We start from the raw sequence: 14,140 nt of genomic DNA, 5'->3' as shown, positions 1-14,140 counted from the left end.
TACTGTTCTCAGCCCCAAATAAACTAGGGAACAAGAAGGACCCTAAGAAGGATGGGTAGAGGAAGTAGAAACTGCCAGTGGAGAGAAGTAGAGGAGAGGGGAAGAGGGGATGGGAGTATGAGGGATAAGTATGGTCAAAATGTGGGTGGGACAGAGAAGGAGAATGGTGGTGGAGGTATCTTCATAGAGAGGCCCATTGTGAGGTTAGGGAGAAAACTGGTGCCCAGGAGGATCCTGGGAACCCACAAAGATGACTCCAGCTAAGACTCTTAGCAATAGTGCAGACAGTCTCTGAACTGGCCTTTTCCTGTAATCAGATTGGTGACTACCCTAGTTGTCATCATAGAGCCTTAATCCAGTACCTGATGGAAGCAGATGCAGAAATCTATAGCCAAACACTGGCTGAGCTCCTGGAGTCCAGTTGAAGAGAGGGTGGAAGGATTGTATGAGCAAGGGTGGGTGTGTCAAGATCCTGATGGGGATACCCACAGACAGCTGACCTCAGCTATGGTAGCTCACAGACTAGGGGCAGACAGCTAAGGAGACAGCATGGGACTGACGTAGGCCCTCTGCATCTAGGTGATAGTTGTATAGCTTGGTCTTTTGTGGGGCCTCTGGCAGCGGGACCAGAACATTTTCTTTATGTATGAGATTACTCTTTGGGACCTATTCCCTATGGTGGGATGCCTTGTTCAGACTTGATAAAGGGAAAGGCGCTTGGTCCTGCCTCAGCTTGATGTGACATGCTTTGATGATTCTCATGGGAAGCATTAACTCTTCTAAGTGGAGACAGAGCAGAAGTGGATGGGGGAGGTAAGGGTAGGTGGCAGGAGAGAGATGGAGTAGAAGAAGGAGGGGAAACTGGTTGGTATGTAAAATAAAGATGAAAAAACTACAAAAATGATAAATGTCCAAAACTTTAAAAAGCAATGTTCCAGATAGTAAATCATCCTTTTCAACAGTTCATTATTTTGCTTGCCATCATAATATAAATTTGTATTCTTAAGTAAATTACAAACTACTTTTGTACTTGGATCTTTGTGTGCCTCTTTAGATTTCTTGCTAACAGTTACATCTATATGTATAAAATTAGTGCACAGTAAATGTGGATTGAATTTAAGTTGACAAAAGGGAATGGTTCTATTTATGATGAAATTGCACTGGAAAATTCAGTCTTACAATTAAACTGATAAGCTTATTTATAACTTTTTGATGCCATGGATATTTACTTCTTCAATGTTCTTACGCAATTGGAAAAGGGTGCATGACAACATAGTCACTCCAAATATAAGCAAGATTTAACAGGTTATAGAGAATAGCCATGAAACAAGTGGGACAGTGAAACAAGACAAGTGACAGTGAAACAAGAGAGGGAAATAAGAGAGTGAAACAAGACAGGGAAAGTTACCTTAAGAAATGTTAGCTGTGAGATGTAGGTGAGGAGTGCTTGCTTCAAGATGCTTATGTTTAGGCCTGAAGAGTTGTCTATTGGGTTAAGATGAAAGAAAATAAATTGTACCTGGGATAAAATTCTAAACCAAACATATATAGCCTTATGATTTAAAAAAATATATGATGGGGAGTGTCCTTTTGTATATATGTTTCTCTTATTGGTTGATAACTAAAACACTGATTTCCAGTATCTAGGCAGGAGTTATAGGCAGGCCTATGAGATAAGGAGAATTCTGGGGAGAGGACACAAGGAGAGGTCTCCAGGGAGTCACCATGTAGTCACTAAAAAGGTACATGCTGGAGACATCTCCAGTAAGTTAAGAACATGTGGAAATAATTAGATTAACATAAATGGGTTAATGATTAAGAGAGATATCCAGTAAAAATCCTTAGCCTTCAGCCAAACAGTTTATAAATAATATGTCTTTGTGTGTTTATTTGGAGCAAAGTGGCTGAGGGACCAGTGGGACAGAAACTCAGTCTACAGAAAAAGCAATAACCATAACAACTGCCTTTTGTATTGTTGAGAGAGAAAATAATGTCTAGACAGAGTTACTGCTGTGTGAGTTAGATGTAAAAGGTAAATTTTAACTTTTGAAGTGTTATTTTCTTCTGCCCATGGCCTAGTCCTCAGTTGTATCAATCCACCTCAATTACCTTACATTTATTTGTTCAGCTGCCACAGACAACCCCAGCCAGGTATGGGAGTCAAAGAATAGGTGGGTAAGGATTCAATGGTGACAAACAGAAACAAACACAGAGGCAGTTTGAATCTGAGTGTATTTTGCAGTGCTCAAACAAGGTTTTTTATAGAGATATTTTCTCAGGGGATGTTTTTGTTAAACAAACTCAAACATATGACATTATTGTTGCTTGGCACAGTGGCACAGAAATCCAAAACAGAATCATCAAGGGTTAATCAAAACATAAAATGTGTCCTTGATTACTCAAAACATAAGACCATCGCTAACCATATATATCTTAAATCAAATTAATATATTTTTATGGTCAGTTATTTTATAACATCTATTACCTAGTTTTGTGAGTTTTTGAACTATTGAGCTATTTTAACTCTTTCTTATTAAAAGCTTTTGTTACCAGACACTTAAGCCCACTTTCGATGACACATGTACAACTATATGAAATTTTATTGTTGGGAAAGTTTTTACTATTTGTACTTATCTGAATGACATGAATGATTTGCAAAGCACTGGTTTTTCTTGAGATGATGTCATGGCTAGTGACCCCATCTCAAGGGGTGGTTTCTTATCTATTTATTTTGTTTAAAATGTCAGCATAGGCCTTTAGGAACATTTCGCTAATGTGAAAAAAAAAAAGGAATAGAAGAACAAACAGAAATTGCCACGAGAATCACAGCCCAATAATTTTCTTTGGCTGAGAGTTGCACAACCTTTTCCAGGAGAACTTCTTCTTTGGAAGTTATCGCCTCAGTCTGTGGAACTTGACACAGAATCTACTCAATTTGGTGTGGCATTCGTTCTTTAAGAATATCATGCAATATATTTTGAATTTTTTAAAATTTAAATTAGAGACAAGCTTGTTTTACATGTCAAACCCAGTTCCATCTCACTCCCCCATCCCTTGACTCCCACTAACCCCCCATCCCAACCTCTTTCTGCGCCCCCGAAAGGGTGAAGCCTTCCATTGGGGATCTTCAAGGTCTGTCATATCATTTGGAGCAGTGCCCAGACCCTCCTCTGTGTGTCTGAGCTGAGAGAGCATCCCTCTATATGGAGTTGGCTCCCAAAGTCCATTCATGTACTGGTTAATCTATGGGGCCTTTAAACTGCCATTTTCATTCAGGAGATATAGAACAGTCCAATACTGGTTTCTCAGCTATCAGTCTGTGCTCCATGAGCTCCCCCTTGCTAAGGTCCGTTGTTTCTGTGGGTTTCTCCATCCTAGGCTTGACCCTATTGCTCAACACTCCTCCCTCTCAGCAACTTGATTCCAGAGTTCAGCTCAGTGTTTAGCTGTGGATGCCTGCTTCAGCTTCCATCAGCTACTGGATAAAGGCTCTAGGGTGGCATATAAGTCAGTCATCAATCTCATTATCAGAAAAGGGCATTTAAGGTAGCCTCTCAAACACTGTTTAGATTGTTATATGGCATCAACCTTGTAGATCTCTGGACATTTCCCTAGTGCAAAATTTTTCTTTAAACCTATAATGGCTCCCTCTATTATGGTATTTCTTTTCTTGCTCTTCTCTATTCTTCCCCTGATTCAATAGACAGGTAAACCAATGGAATCTATTTGAAAACCCTGATAAGGACCCATACAGTTACAAACAATTGATTTTGACAAAGAAGTTAAAATTATACAATGGAAAAAAGAAAGCATCTTAAACAAATGGTGCTGGCATAACTACATGCTGCCAGGTAGAAGACTACCTGCCATGCAAAAAACTTAAGCCCAAATGGATCAAAGACCTCAACATAATTTCAGCCACACTGAAGCTCTTAGAAGAGAAGTAGGTGCTATCCTCGAACAAATTGCTAGGACGACACTTCTTCCTGAATATAACACCAGTAGCACAGACAGTGAGATGAACAATTGATAAATGGGACCTCCTGAAACTGAGAAACTTTTGTAAGGCAAAGGGCACAGTCAACAAGACAAAAATAGTAGCCCACAGAATGGGAAAAGATATTCACCAACCCCACATCTGACAGAGTGTTGATTTCCAAAATATACAAAGAACCCAAGAAGCTAGTCACCATAACACCAAGTGATCCAATTAAAAAGTGGGGTATACCTAGTACACAAATGAACTTTGGGAGCCCTCCCCACATAGAGGGATACTTTCTTAGCATAGACACACTGAGGAAGGTCTAGACCCTGCTCCAAATGATATGGCAGTCTTTGATGATCCCCCATGGAAGGTGTCACCCTTCCTCAGTAGCAGAAAGGGGTTGGGATGGGGAGGCAGTGGGAGCCAGGGGAAGAGGGGAGGAAGAGTGAACTGAGATTGACATGTGAAACAAGCTTGTTTCTAATTAAAGTAAACAATAAATTACAAAAAAGGATCAAGGCCAGCTGAACATATTGTTCCACATATTAATTTATTATTCTCTATTTTGGCCTATTGAAATAGTGTGAACAACTGTTTCAGATTACTGCTGCCTTAACATACCAACAGTGACAGACTATAAATAGTCATTATTAGACAAATAGACTCTTTTCCTACCAAAAATGTGGGGTATAGAACTAAATAGAGAATTATCAATAGAGGAACCCAAAATGGCTGAAAGACACATAAGAAAATGCTCAACATCTTTAGCTATCAGGGAAATGCTACTCAAAATACCTCTGAGACACCATATTACACTGACCAGAAAGGCTAAAATCAGAAACACCAATGACATTTTATGCTGCAGAGGATGTGAAGAAAGGGGAAGACTCCTCCACTCCTGGTGGGAGTGCCAACTCACACAGCCACTTTGGAAATCAGTATGACAGTTTCTCATGAAAATGGCAATGAGTCTACCACAAGATCCAGAAATTCCACTCTTAGGAATATACCCAAAAGAAGCACATTCACACAACAAGGTCATTTGTTCAACTATGTTCATAGCAGCATTATTTGTAATAGTCAGAACCTGGAAGCAACTTGAATGTCTCTGAACTGAAGAATGGATAAGGAAAATGTGGTATGTTCACACAATGGGAAAAAATGGAATCTTGCAATTCGAAGGCAAATGGATGGAAACCATCCTGAGTGAGGTAAACCAGTATCAAAATGACAAAAATGGTATGTACTCACTCATATATGGATTTTAGACATATAGCAAAGGATTAACAGCCTAAAATCCACACCAAGAGAGACTGTAGGAAATAACAAGGACCCCAAGAGAAACATACATGGTCCTCTGGAGAAGGGGAAAGGGCCAAGATCTCCTGAGCTAATTAGGAGCATGAGGAAAGGGATAGGGTATTAAGAGAAAGAGAAGGGGAGTGAGGACGGGAGAGTAGGTCATGCAATGTATTTTGATCATATTCATCTCCTACTCTCCACCAAACTCCTTCCAGATCCACCTTGAGCTCCATCCCAGCTTCAGCCCCTCCCCTGTATCCCTACATAGCCAGCTGTATAACCTTTTATCCTATTTGTATATAGAAAAACAACAGGCAAATATTCATTGGAGAATGGTCGACCTTCAAGTAGAAACACCCTTAAATTAAACTGACAATCCCTCTCTCTCCACCATCAATAGACAATAGCTTCTACTTGGCAATGGGAAGGGGCTCATTTAGCCTGTATGTTCTGAAGTTCAACAACTTTTCTTAAATTCTTTCATAAATTATTTGCCCGTTTTACATTAGAAATATATTTATCATACATTATCAATAACCACCAATCTGTGTGAAACTGGGTCTTGTAATGTAGCTCTGGCTAACCTTGAAATCTCATCCCTTTTACCTCCACCCCCAAAATACTGGAATTACAGACATATTAAACTCTGCCTCCATATAAATTATCATTTTAATTAGTAACATATTGCTTCTCATATCTTTACCTTTCAGGGGGAAAGTTTTCTCACTAAGAGAAACTTTCTTTTTTTAAATTCTACAATATTTGCTTAAAATAGAATTTTATTCTTCCATTATTCTCTTATATCCCCCAGAAAAACCAGACATTTATGTTAGTGCATACCTCAGTTACACTGCACTTCATGTAGGAGGAAGAAAGAAAGAAGGGAGGTAGGCAGAACATACAAATAATACATTTGAAAATTTGGGTAAGTATTTTGCAATTCAAAAAATAACAGAAGATAGCAATGCTTTAGATAGATAGGAGACTCTTTTTGGAGAGACTTTCAAAAAATAAATGTTACTTTCACCCTTCCTTATCACAAATTAACACAAAATAATGGGATCATGTTTTGTCTCAATCAGAAAGCAACTGACTGTGCTGTATTAAGCTATTCTGTTTTCCTTATGTGTTTCATCCATTTTAAAATGCTGCTTAGTTCCTAGATGTTATTCCCTATATACTTTGCTATTTAAAAAGAAAAACAAAACAAAAAAAAATCTACACCTATTGCCTTTTCTAGGCAGGTTTATCCTCCCATTCTTTCCTCAGACTTCAACAGAGAAGAAAAAAGAAAACAGAGGAATACATACAGTATGATGAACAACAAAGCCCCTAATAGTGGCTTATCTTCTTATTTTTCTTAGAATATTCTCAGAGGTAGATGAAAATCCAAACTCCAAAATTCAGTTTTCTCCTGCTGTTATTGAACATATTTTAAAAGAAAAGCTCATAAAGGATATTTAATGACACATAAACACATGAATGCTAAAGAAAATTACAGCTCAGATTAGAGGACAGTATGCCCAGCCGGACAACGTTTATTTTTCTGTTATTAATAATGCAGGCTAATATATAGGAATAGATAAAAGAACTTGAAAATATTCATCCTATTAAGGTGATAATACATTGTCTAAAGCATGGGACTCAATGGGTGGTTTGAATTTTATTGTTATTGATTATAGTATATTTTCAGTTCTACTAGAGTAAAATTGTACTATTTTGTAGTGAGAAAAAGTATTTCTAACTAGCATAAAATTAGACATCAAATTTTCATATTCTATTAAAACTAATATGGAAGGTCACACATATAGACATAATAATTAACAGTTCCATGTCCTCCCTTTGTTTTTTACTTTTGTTGGTTGTGGTGGTTCACATGCCAAACCTGCTTTAGGGAAGTGGAAGCAAGAGAATCATTAATTGAAGGTCCTAAGCCACACAGCCAATTCAAGGACAGCATGCCTGAATAAAGAAAAGATAACAAACTGCAGTCATTTGTATTGGCCCCTCAAATATGTATTTAAAGGTCACTATTCCAGAAATCCTATATGTGACTTCAATTCTCACTTTGTCACTCTCCCTTGTGCTTGCAGAGTAGCTACGTCCTCTGAGAACTCTTCATTTTCTGTGTTATTGAATACATAATTATCGTAGGTCTTCCTGACTAATCACTGTAGTTACATTGAACTTGGAAGTTGTGGGAGCTTCACCATTTTTCATTAATTCCAGAGTTAAAACAGTCCACAACACCTTGAATTTGTTTATTACATATTTATTTATCTCATTTAATCAAGCATTTCATCATTTAAACAATTCTGTAGTGATCATAATGGTTGTGATAACAGGAGTTAGGATATTTCTGTAGCCCCATAGTTTCTGTAGAATATAGTTTAATTTTCTTTTGGAATAACTAGGTAGATCATGCCATTATATTATACTTGGAAAGCTGGTTTGCATTGTTGTTTTAAAATTGAGATGAGTGGAGTGAAAGGCTGGGCAATACATTCTTGAAAAGACACAAAGTTCTTCTTTAATAAAACTAAGACAAAACAAAAACTGACACATGGGAATTGTACAAAACAAAATGAAGTAAAAGAAGGCACAAGAAATAGAGGGACATTTGTTCACACATTCAGGAATCTCATAAAATACCAAATTTTGAGCCATATTATAAATGCAGAGGACCTGGTACTGACAAATATAGGCTCTTTGAATGTTGTCTCAGTATTTTTGAGTTCATATGAGCCTTGTTTTTTTGGTTCCTTTCATCCACTCTGCCTCTTACAATCTTTCCACCTCCTTTTCCATGGGGTTCTCTGAAACCTGAGGGGAAGTATTTGAGGGAGACATCATGTTTAGTCCTTAGTGTTCCAAGATTTCTTATTCTCTGAATAATGCCTGACTGTGGGTCTCTGTATTTGTTCCCATCTGCTTCAGGAGGATGTTATGGAATAATACTTGAAGATGTGCTATATTCATTTTGTTGTGGCATATTTGTTTAGTGATTCAAAGATGTGTTGAATTTTTATAATAGTATTTGATTAACTCTGTGAAGCTGTGTTACTTTGCTGGCCTAAAATGCCTGAGTGCCCTAATAAAGATCTAAATGGTCAATATCTAGGAAGAAGAAATGATAAGTGGGGCTGGCATGTGGAGAGAAAAAATAGGAATATAAATCTAAGCTTGAGAGAAAAGAGGAGGGAACAGGGAGAAATGGAAGAGAGGAGGATGCCAGGGGCCAGCCACATGGCCACACAGCCAGCCACAGAGTAAGAAGGAAAGAAAGACATATAGAGTAAAGAAAAGTAAAAGACTAGAGGCAAAATGCAAATGGGAAATTAAGTTAAGAAAAGTTGAATAGAAACAAGCCGAGCTAAGGCCAGGCATTAATAAGTAAGAATAAGTCTCTGTGTGTTTACTTGGTATCTGGATGGTGGGCCACAAAATACTAAAAGAATTAAAAATAAAACTACAGGAGCAACCTTCTCTGATGATGGGTGAACAAAGCACTGATGTTAGAATATAGCAGAATGTCATTGCAAGTCATTTAATTGCTATATTTTTTAGCATAATTGAGGTTTGGGGTTTTACCTTAGATCCCTGAGCTATCTAGTCTCAAATACTTGGTCACTCAAAAAAGTGTTGGGTATGGGATCTATCTCAAGTGGGTCTTAGGTAAAATAAAATTTTGAAGTCAGGCATTGGTGGTACATGCCTTTAATTCCAGAACTGGGAAGGCAGAGGAAGACAGATCCCTAAGAGTTTGAGGCCAGCCTTTTCTACAGAGTGAGTGCCAGGATAGGCTCCAAAGCTACACAGAGAAGCCCTGTCTCAAAAATCCAAAAAGAGAAAGATATGATTGGTTACTCAAAAAAGATTTGTGCCACCATTGCCTTAACATATCTTACATGCAGGACATCATTTTTGACAAAAGGTTTCGTAGCTGGGTTGGTACTTACATTTATCTTTTGAAAGTATGAAGAATATCTCCCTGTATAAAAAAAATAGAACATAGGGGTGAAGGCTATAAGTGACAGCTCCATGTTCATTGAGTTTTGTAGGTGTTGTCTTCAGCAATTGGGACTTGCCATCAATTTGTGGAGAACAACCTATAGTCTCCATGACAGACTGATTTGTTTGTGGATTCTCATGAAGAGCATTTTGCCAAAAACTTAACTAGATGTACTGGAAGCTTCCTTTGGTGATATGAGATGGCCAGATGCTGCTGTTTCACACCAATTATTTGGTTATTTCATTTAGATCACCTTCATATATGTATATATTTTAGAAAACTGATACTTTATTGGGTTTCTATACTATCCTTCAAATTGGCCTTAAGTTTAGATGCATTCACCCTTATTTCCTACCTTATCCTCATCTCCCCTATACCTCCAAATTTGTTCCTCCTATTTCAGCCCTATCCACCCATAAGTATTTATTCTACTTCTCTTCCTAAAGGGATCTGTTCACCCAAACTCTTACTCTATACATAACCTGTTATTCTATTAATTGTAGCTTAGTTATTATTTACTTTACAGATTATATACACATATAAGTGAACACGTACTGTATTTGTCACTCATTCAACATTTTTTTCTAATTCTATCCATTTACCTGCAAATTTCATTGGTAAATGCATATTTTCCTTATCCCATATTCTGATGAAGGACAGTCAGGTTGCTTCCAATTTCTACCTGTTATGAATAGAACACCAATCAACATGGTTGACAAAGTGTCTCTGTGGTAGAATGAAGGATCCTTTGGTTATATGCCCAAGAATGGTATAGTTGGCTCTTGAGGTAAATTGATCCATATATACCTGAGGGACTGCCACACTGATTTCCATAGTGGCTGTATAAGTTTGTACTACCACCAGAAATGAATAAGTGTTCCCCTTGCTCCATATCCTCTCCAGCATGACCTGTAACTTAAGATCTTAGGCTTTCTCTCAGGAATCAGATAAAATATCAAAGTGGTTTTGATTTGCATTTTCCTTATGTCAAAATATGACAAGCATTTTTTTCCTTTGCTATTTGAGTTTCCTCTTTTGAGAATTCTCTGTTTAGATCTCCCTACCTCATTTTTACAGGTTATTTTTTCTAGATATATAATTATCTGAGTTCCTTACATATTTTGGATATTAGCCAACTATAGGATGCGGAATTAGTGAAACAAGCTTTTTTCCCATTCTGTAGGTTGCAGTTTTGTCTGAATGACAGTGCCCTTTAACATGCAGAAGCATCTCTGTTTCATGAGGTCCCATTTATTAAATGTTACTCTTTGTGCCTATGCTGGCTACCTTCTGTTCAGAAAAGCTTTGCCTGTGCTAATAAGTTGAAACCTCTTACACACTATCTTTCCTATCAGGTCCAGTGTATCTGGTTTTCTGTTTAGGTCTTTGATCCACTTGTAGTAGAGTTTTGTGAAGAGAGATAAGAATGGATCTATTTGCATTGTTCTACATGAAGACAACAATTTTGCCAAGTGCCATTTGTGGAAGATGCTGTTTTTCTTCCAGTGTATACTTCTGGCTTATTTATAAATAAAAAATCAACTGTCCACATGTAAGTGGATTTATGTCTGGGATTCAAGTCCATTCCATTGATCAAGAAGACATACATTTATTTAAAGCTAGTTCTGTTGAGAAATCTATTTGATTTCTAGAGACTATTGCTCTTCAAAAGAGCTTAGAAACCAGTGAGGTACCAGGGATGAAGTTGTTCTTTTGGGGACAATGCATGTGGAAAAGCCACTTTTTACAGGGTTTGTGTATATATAATTATATGTAAGAACACAAGGAAAGCTACAAAAATTATTTGTCTCAGAAGACTTTTGTTAAGTTTATCTCTGTCTCTATAGATATAAGAACTCACCTCTATATCATCTTCCACTTCCATAAGCTCTATGCCAATGGCTCCTGTTCCCAAGTTAAAGAGTATGAAGACATACTCCCAAGGTAAGAAATAATTGGTAGTATCAGAACAACTATTCCAACTAAGAAGATAAAAACTAGAAATTTTAGATCCAACCTTCAGATCTTCACTTTCAAGTTGATATTTAGGGTTTCCATTATTATATTTTACTGAATTGCCTGTATCTTTTTAAAAAAATCATTTATTGACTCTTACTATATCACAGAATATGATGAAATTATAGCTTGTTGTTATAAAAGCATACTTCAATTAATGCCTGTGAACCATTGCTATTGTTTAGGAGTCATCATTATGTGCTTTCATAACAAATGGCTTGTTAGGACAGTGTGGATTCTATTACAATAAATAAACAAAAAATAAATATATAAATAAGTAAAGAGATCAACTCACAGTCTCTGAAAAGCTGAGGTTGATGGCATCTCTCAAAAGTTAAGAGACTTTACTATTGGGACCAATCATATTAAAATGATGAAAATGTGAGTTAGTTGACATGGTGTGATTCCAACTATTTTGTCAAGTTGTCACCATGACTTAGACACAGCAGATAGTGGTTGGTGATGGATTTCCTATAATGATTCCTATGATTTCCTTTGAGTTTCTGCTCATAGTATGCTTCATTTCCATAAATAAATTTGTATCACCATATATTTTACATGAAAAAAAGGAATATCTGGACATTAGAAACATTTTTATCACTTTCTCCTTGAAACACTTTCTTCATACTCTTGGTGAAATGTCCCAATTTCTGATATATCCTCTGCTTTATTATAGGTATCCTATGTGCTATATCCTATGAATATTTACTGTATTTTGTAGGCCAATATCTGAAGGTAATTTTACAGTTGGCATTGCATATTTAAAATGAGTCACAAAATTCTCATTTAGTAAGAAAACTATCAACCATGGCAGCATTTGGGAGAATGCTGCAAGAGGATTGTGAGTTTGAAGCCAGTTTGAGCTATAAAGTAATGAGTTCCTGACAAAGTTTATTTATCTGTAAAACTATAAAAACTATAGTTTTTTGATGGTTGAGGTCCTTCTGTGTATATTTTTTCTTATTGGTTGATAAAGTACTGTTGTCCAATAGGGAAGCAAGTAAGGGATGATTAGGAGTCGAGGAGGATTCTGGAAAATGTAGTAAAGAGAAGTCTTGTGATCCAGGCAGGAAGTGACATAGCAGGCAGACTCAGAGTATAAGCAGGGACAGCAGGAAATTGCTCTTTCCCTTTTCCTCACTCTCTCTTCTCTTGGAGTAGTCATGTGAGCCAAGGAAAATAGGATGTTTGCCCCTGGCATCCTCAAAAAATAAGTTTATAAAATATATAGATTAATGATTATCTTTGATAACTAAGACTGAGATAGCAGATAAGAAATACTAGTCATTGGCCAGCAGCATTGTAATTAATATAAGTCTCTCTGTGTTATTTTGCTGCCTTAACATGGGAGGCAGAACTCAGGCGGCTTTGGAAAGATTTATCGTTACAAAATGGTGTCAGGATGTTGTTTTATGAACTTCCATATAAAAACTTCACAAAAGCTTATAAAGGAATTTTAGAAGCAAATGAAAAGAAACAAGTACAACTTCTTGGTAGTAGAATTTTCTTGGGTGGTCTCTGTTTTCCTAGAGATAAGCAGAGACTCAGGCAGCTCCTTTAAGAGATGCTTCCAGACTCAGCATAAGCGGCCCAAACCACAAGGTACTTTGGAGGTCTTGCTAACAAATCAATGGTGTGTATGAGCAGCTGGCAGTGTCTGTGACCACATCTCCAAGCCAGCAGTATGCTTTTTGATTGCAACATAGACCAAGGCAGTGAGCATAGCTCTCGCTCACTGCTGGCAGTAAATTTATACCCACCATCTTGGAAAGACAGTGGCTAAAACAGCTGCTGCTTTAATTTTAGGAGTGTTGTTTATCATATAAAAGACTGTATGGCCAGAAAAAGTTAAAGATTTACAGTAAAGACAGTTTCAGATGAAGAAAAACTTCAAAAGGATTACAATGTGCTCAAAAATATATGTAGGCTTGTAAGACAAAAGGAACAGGATAAAGTAATTAAAAGAAAGAAAGAAAGAAAGAGAAGCCTGTGGTGGTGGCACATGCCTGTAGGATTTGCTGAAGGAAGCAGAGGCAGACAGATTTCCACAGAGAAACCTTGTCTCATGAAAAAAAGGAAGTAAAAGAAATAGAATAATAAAAAGCCATGTAAAGATGGAAAATACAAAGAGAGTCTGAATACTATATGCTATATTGTAGTCTTTAAATTGTTTGATTGCCAAGGAAAGAGCTATAGCTGCTACAATACATTTGATTATCAATGCTGCTAAATTAATCCAACTTATATATTTTAAAAATGCTTTGACTTTTAAATTTAAATATAAGGACAGGTTACTTGGGAAAAGAGTTTTTGCTTGTGTTTCCATAGAAAATGGAAAGCTATGGATTCCTTCCAGACTAATGTGGTTTGATCAAGAAGACACCCTGAAGCAGTGACCCAACTTATCCTACATCCAAAACCTGAGATGAAGCAGTCATAGATGACTACAGCCAGGATTTATTATGTGTTTTATCATGATCCCCATGGTATGGACATCACCCTTCAACCAGTAGGAAGAATTTTGGAATGAACAACACCCAAATTCCCAAATATTGTTTATAAATGTTTGTTTTCATGTAAATGGGATTGCTTATAAATGGTAATGATCACAGTCAATGACTTTTTAAGGGAAAACAGGGAAATAGTATCTAGAAATAATATCTTTACTTTGGTATGGATTTTCATTTATTGATACAACTTTAAGGTCAATTTTTGATATGTATGTCTCCTGTTGTTTAGGTATTATGTTTATACAGATCTTTTAAAATGTAATGCATAATTAAATACAGACTTTATATAGTCAGGTATAATAGTCAAAACTTAGA

Source organism: Cricetulus griseus, chromosome X (genome assembly GCF_003668045.3).
Source record: "Cricetulus griseus strain 17A/GY chromosome X, alternate assembly CriGri-PICRH-1.0, whole genome shotgun sequence".
Lineage (NCBI taxonomy): Eukaryota > Metazoa > Chordata > Mammalia > Rodentia > Cricetidae > Cricetulus > Cricetulus griseus.
The sequence above is the reverse complement of the archived record's forward strand: the minus strand, read 5'-3'. Positions refer to the sequence as shown.